A 7,077-nucleotide genomic window follows, 5' to 3' on the forward strand; every position below is an offset into this window, starting at 1 on the left:
TAGTCTCTTTAGCATGTCTCTTGGCTGAGGAGAAGGAAGTTCCACATATATCTGAGCCACCGGAGATGAAATTGATGACTTGGGTGTCTGGTGGGGGTGGAGTTGCTTTCTGTGGTACATCTTCAGGATCCTGGATCCTTGACTTTTTTCTTCCTAGGAGCTCCTTGAAATGGCCCATGCTTAGAAGGTACCCAATACCCTCCTTAAACCAATACAATCATCGGTCTGATGACCAAAATCCTAATGGAATGCACACCATTTGGATTTGTCTTTGAAGGACGTTGTTTTCTCAATTTTCTGAGGCCACCTTACTTTCTTTCCAAGATCCTTCATAGCACAAATTTAAACCATAAATATCAACAGAGAAACAATACTCGGAAATGCTTGGATAATCTTCATTATCACCGTCTCCTTCTTCAACTGCTCGAACATTTTGATTGTTGAATTTGGAATAAGGATTCGAGTTGTTGTTCCTGAATGAGGATCCTTGTTTCTTGTCAGGAGATTCTTGTTTTGTTGGGGCTCCTAACCGTTCTTGGATCTTCTTGTCATCCTCTAGCCTTATAAACATGAGTACCCTGTTTCTGACTTCATCTAAAGTCCTGCACAGGGTCATCACAAGATCGTCATAAAACGGGGATCCCCTATGTAGCCCCATCGTGAAGGCTTCAACAGCCGTAGCCATATCAAGATTAGGGATCTCTAGGGCCTCCCTGCCAAACCTTGTAACAAAATCTCTTAGGGATTCATCATAAGGTTGGACAACTCTATATAAATCACTAGTTAACTTTTCAAATTTCCTACTACAAGAAAACTGGATGTTGAACAAGTTAACTAAATGCGAAAAAGAAGTAACAGATTAGGGTTGAAGACTTAGCAGCCATTTAAGTGAAGATCCTGTCAACGTGGATCCGAAACCCTTGCATAGGCAAGTCTCTTTGATTCTTTCAGGAGTATGGTTAATTTCCATTCTCTCCCTATACTGAGCCACATGCTCTTCCGGATCAGTGGTTCCATCATACACCTTCATGTTGGGGGTTTTAAAGCGTTTTGTGATTTCAGGATCACAAATTGGTGGAGCAAATCTGGATAACTTGTGGCTCTCTTCTGGTATTTCAGGAATTTGTCGGACCATGGCACGCTGGATATCATATCCTTAAGCTTATGCAGTTCCTTAACCATAGCCTGATTGATATAGGTGTGACCTCTTTGTTGAAATGTGATTATAGGTGTTACCTCTTTGTTGAGTGAGCGTTGGCATCCCGGAAGAGTAGCCTAGATAAGAAGCATCTGCTACGGCAGTTGGTCCACTGGAGGCAATAGTTTGCATGGGGATGATGTCTCCTTCATGGATCTCTGAGGATCTTTGATGCTGAAGTCCCAAGGATCCTTGATTCTGGAAGAAGGATCCTTGAGGCTGGAAGTTGAAGGATCCTTGATGGTACAACCCAGAGGATCCTGACTGACGGTAGGATGATCCTTGCTGGAGGAAAGAGTATCCTTGAGTTAGCTGACCCATGGATCCCGGTTGAAGGATTGATGATCCTTGCTGGAGAAACGAGGATCTTGGAGCTTGCTGACCCATGGATCCCGGATGAAGGATAGATGATCCTTGCTGGAAAATTGAGGATCCCTGAGTTTGCTGACTCATGGACCCCAGTTGAAGGATGGATGATCCATGAATAGGTTGAGCCAAAGATCCTGGAGTAGTGAAATCCAACATCCTAGGCATCAGGGGAGTCTGATCCTCTGCTGGCCTCTTGGTCCTCTTGAGATCTTCTATCTCACGAAGGATCCTCTGGTAAGTCTTGCTTTGCTGCTCCATATATGTTTTAACCTGCGAAAACATAACATAAACATCATTGTTAGAGTTAACCACCGAAGTGGCAGCAGTGGTTTTCGAGCTCTGGAAGACTGGAGTTTGAGTCATGTTTCCAGCAGCGGTAGTCTTTGGTGCTCCTGCAAGGGGATAAGGCATTGGTAGTGAAGATCTTGGTGGGAGTGAAACTGATGAAGGCATGGTGGATGAAGCAGAAGATTGATGAGAGACCATTGAAAGTGATATGGGTAGAAAAGGTTGAAAACTGATAGGAAATAATATGGATTATAGCAACAATTTCTCCGCGGTGGGCGCCAAATTGTTTTGGTCAAAAATCAACTAAAGATAATGTAACCAAATTCGTAATTGTGGGACTTGGTGTTTGTGATTGTATATGTAATATGTCGATGAACACAGAGATTTATACAAGGAAAAGCCCTTGATCTTTAGAGGATCGCCGACATAAAAACCTCGGGTGACAACAATCGTCTATCACCGATCTTATTAAGGATAATTAAAGTATTACAAGATGGAAGCTCTAGCAATGATTACAGAAAATGCTAAGTGTGTGAAAGTCTTCTACTGAATTCGTAGTGAATTGTGTGTGTCAACCTAACTGACTAGATCTTCTTTAGATACAGGAAAAATAATAACTAAAACTCCTATTTTTTAGCCACTATTCAAGCCATTCCTTCAATGTAACTGTTTCATGCATTGACCACGTTGTTTAATGACTTTAATTGCGAAATTATACGCTGGACTTGGTCACTAGCCGTTGTACCTGCCAAAATATCACCATAACAAAGAGAACAATCGTTAATAAATAATAAGCACTGAGGATCCTTGATCTTGACAAGATCTGAAACACATTCTAAGGATCACTTATCCATGACATGTGTCAGGATAACATATCAACAGTGTCAAATTTCCGTGCACTAACAGTTCCGACACGCTGAACTCTATGTTCTCTTCCTCTATTATTATCTCAATGGTGCGAAGACTCTCTAGACCATCGGCATATCCTAGATATAGCATATCCCGCTCACATCGAAGAAGCTTTGGGTGAATAACGGGAAAGGATATGAGTAGCCAATAAGGAAGGGGCATGTTGGAAACCAAAACCAAGTTTGTGAATAGGTTTCACATCGGACCAAGGAATCGAAAGGTTGAAAGGTCGTCTCCGGCGGAAACAATGGGGTTAAACCATCAATTTCAAGGTCCGTGAATTTACAGATTTCGGAAGAAAGGTTTGTAAGAAGGTTTTGGGACTGCGTATCTAGTAGCTCCGATTGATCGGAGGAGGAAGTCGAAGCGGTTGACATGTTTCGAGAGAAAATATTATTAATGAAAGAGAAAGGATAAGGAAGCATACCTGATTTCCGGCAATGTGTAAATATAAAGGGTTGAAGCATGAAATATATAGACGGAATAGCGGTTCCCAAGGTGTACTATAATCGCGTAGTTACTATAGCTAACCTGTCTTATCATGTTTAATTATTTTGCAGGAGATTTGAAATTCAAAATGCCAATTGTTATCCACATGCAAACGCCATTTCAGGGGCAATTGGTAGGTCACGGATAATCTGTACTAAGGATACGTTATCCTTGAGACGCGCCTGGATTAGTTATCCTTGATAAGAGTTCCAGAATTAAGTCAGGATCAAGGATCCTCAGTATTTGTTATTACCAACGAGTGTTTCTTATGTGTAGATTTATATTTGATAGGTATAACGGCTGGAAGACTTAGACTACCTATTTTTTCGCTTTGGGACTCATCTAGCACGTGGTCAAAGAAGTTGGACTTAGCTAATGGAGGAGTGGCACAAAAATAGCAATTTTGGTTGTCAGTTAATTTGTATATAATCGGGATCGTGATCAGTTATGAAACACATCACGTTCATTAGGCAAAACGCAAAGATCTTTCTAGAGATATTCACACACACTTAGCAACTTCTGTACTCACTGATCATAATCTCCAACCTTTGTAACACCCTTTTTTTATTAATAAACTGGTGATAGACGATTTGTCATCACCCGGGGTTTTTGTGCCGGTGATCATACCAAGATCAAGGGCTTTTTCTCGCAACAAATCTATTTGTTATTGTTCATCTTTGTTACATAATCATAATTGTCATACAAGCACTATACCTCACTTAACAAATTTGGATACATTATCCTTAAACCGATTTTTGACCAAAACAACTATGTGGATTAAAAAAAACTCCTCCCAGTAACATAGGTTATAGTGAGTATTTGGCCTTGTAACTATGTGGAGTTACAACATTGATTAATATCATTCTAAATATTTTCTATTTCATATTGTGTGTTGTCGTGTTAAGTTTTACAAGTGTTGTTGAAGTTAGACTGTCCTTCACCTAACGTTAATGTTTTCACATATTTTAACTTACACTTCTGAGACTTATAATCTTATATGTTAGTTTTGAGTTAATTATAGATTAATTGATACAAATTTTGATCGATTTCGACTCATTAACCTGATTATCATACATCTGGCTAGCTATAATTGTTGACTTTGACCATTTTCAACCAAAATAGGTTGGATTCTATGAACTTTTACCAATCTTGAGTTATTTTGGCCTATTATGTTGATTTTAAACAGCAATGACTTCGGATTTCGACAGTGGCGAAGCTTGGACAAGTTTGTCGGGGGGGGGGGGGGGACTCAAAATGTATTGTGAAAATCATAAACTCGGGCGGGCCGGGCTCAAATTTTCAGCCAAAAACGGGTAATGTATTGTGAAAATCATAAACTCGGGGGGGGGCCTCAAATTTTCGGCCAAAAACGGGTAAATTTACACTACGTATACAAATATCGGAAAATATACACTACTAAGCGGAAAAACGGGGGGCCTAGGCCACCCCTGGCCCTAGTGAAGCTACGCCCCTGGATTTCGACTAGTTATTTCCCAAATATATTCATTTCTAACTTTAATCTTGATTAGTGTATCAAAATACATGAGTACAACCAAATTTAATTTTTATATAATATTTTATGTTGTTCTAGACCGACTTTAACCTTTAACTGTGACTATTGACTAGTTTCAAACTACACACGCACATCGATAATAATGTAGCCATATACTCTTGATTTTAATCAATTTGACCAACATTCAGTAAGTTTAATGAATCTAAACAAATCATATCCAATTTTTAACTTTAACATTTAATTTGACTTGTATTGACCTCATAGATTTTGACCTAAACAATCATACTTTTACAGTGTGTTTGTTTTTGGAATATCATTTATTAAAAAAGTTTTGTGCACTCTATTATCCTAGAAGACCTGGATTATAGTCTATTGGCCTTTTCAAAGTTTGAAACCCTAATCCTTGTAAAAAAAACATCGGCCGTCTCCCCCTTTCTCATTACCTTCAACATCCTCCTCTCCTCCACCCAACCACCGGCGATTCCCCCTCTCCTCCACCCCCATCACCTTCGCCCCCTCACCTACACCCCCACAGTCGTCCTCCGTCACACCTCCGTCCACCCAGTCCCCCCTTCTTTTGTATCGAATTATTTTGATTTAGGTGGCGCTTGTTTTTTCAGAATAGGTCTTATTGACTTCTTTTGTTTGCGCTACGCAGACGTTTAGATCTGCAGTGTGTTTGTTTTTGGAATATCATTTATTAAAAAAGGTTTGTGCACTCTATCATCCTAGAAGACCTAGACTATAGTCTATTGGCCTTTTCAAAGTTTGAAACCCTAATCCTTGTAAAAAAACATCGGTCGTCTCCCTCTTCCTCATTACCTTCACCATCCTCCTCTCCTCCACCCAAACACCGGCGATTCCCCCTCTCCTCCACCCCCCATCACCTTCGCCCCCTCACCTACACCCCCACAGTCGTCCTCCGTCACACCTCCATCCACCCAGTCCCCCCCTGAACCCCACATGCACCCCCCATCGTCGCACCACCTCTTTCAAACCACAAGTCATGTAACCAATTGTGTTATGTTTTGTGATTAATGTTTAGGTTTGAATTTGGCACTTGGTTTGATTATGTTTTGGTTTGAATTAAGCACCTGATTTGTGCCTTGAAAAATTGTTTATGTTTAATTTTGAATTGAGCACTTGAAGAATTGTTTATGTTTAGGTTTGAATTGAGCATTTGAAAAATTGTTTAGTAGTCTGCAGAAGTTTGGTCCAGCTCTTCTTCTACAGATGTCTGCAAATGAGTCCACAAACTGCATACATTTTACCTCTGAAAAAACAAATAACACATAGTTTTCCCTTAAACATGTTATAAAGTTCTATTGGACAACGAAAAATACATGTCTAAGTAAAGTGAAAGAAATATTACAGAAATTTACATGTACCATTAACATTTTATCTTCGAGTGATCTTCCCTTATATCTACTGCTGCCCAATCCCAAGTTTCCCGACCACCCACCGCCAATTGAGTACCAAAATATTTGTCACACCCCTTCTCATTTTTTTCGTCTCTCCCCTCTATCCCCTTACCCCTTCTAACTAGCATTATCACATTAAAGAAAAAGAACATACATGCTAATGAAAATATTAGAAAAGGTGGTACTAAAATATGTTTAAGGCTAATCGCCTTTGTTAACCCCAAAAACTACATGAAAAGTTCTCCTCCGAAACCCTAAACCATATGGCTTAAATAGTGATTTTTCGAACCTAGCCGGCCTTCGATGTATTGTATGCAAAGTCTACCATACCATACGCTAACTCTAACAAAGCATGTCACACCCCGACCAAAGGCGGCAGAACATGCCGAGGTGTAACGATTGCCCATAAGCACATGACACTATTTAAAATGACAATATTTAATAAACTCATTTCATTTCACAACATCGAAAATGTCACATAACAATATTCATAACAAGTCATAACAAAATATAACAAAATAAAACAAATCAATATTGTTCATTTTTGCTAATATCCTAAAGGTATTCGTGACGTTTTCTTCAAGAATCCATAATCAACCAAGATGTAACCCTGTAACATTTCATAAAATAAAATTTATCAACACAAAGGTTGGTGAGCAATTCATAAGTTTGAGCATATAGATATAATAAGAAAGATCCAGAAAACTAGTATACGAAACAATATATGAAAGCAATAATTTGGATAAAATCGCTAATAGACTTACGTTAGCTACATCTAACTATAAGGGGATGCCAAATAGTCTAGGATTTAATAGTTATCGTTAATTGCATTACGTTAACGACACCTTGCTACAAGGGGATGCCAAGTAGTCTAGGATTTATAGACTTCC

Source organism: Bidens hawaiensis, unplaced genomic scaffold, assembly GCF_021521415.1.
Source record: "Bidens hawaiensis isolate Kalapana, Puna unplaced genomic scaffold, B.hawaiensis_p1.1 tig00006484_1, whole genome shotgun sequence".
In the NCBI taxonomy this organism is placed as follows: Eukaryota; Viridiplantae; Streptophyta; class Magnoliopsida; order Asterales; family Asteraceae; genus Bidens; species Bidens hawaiensis.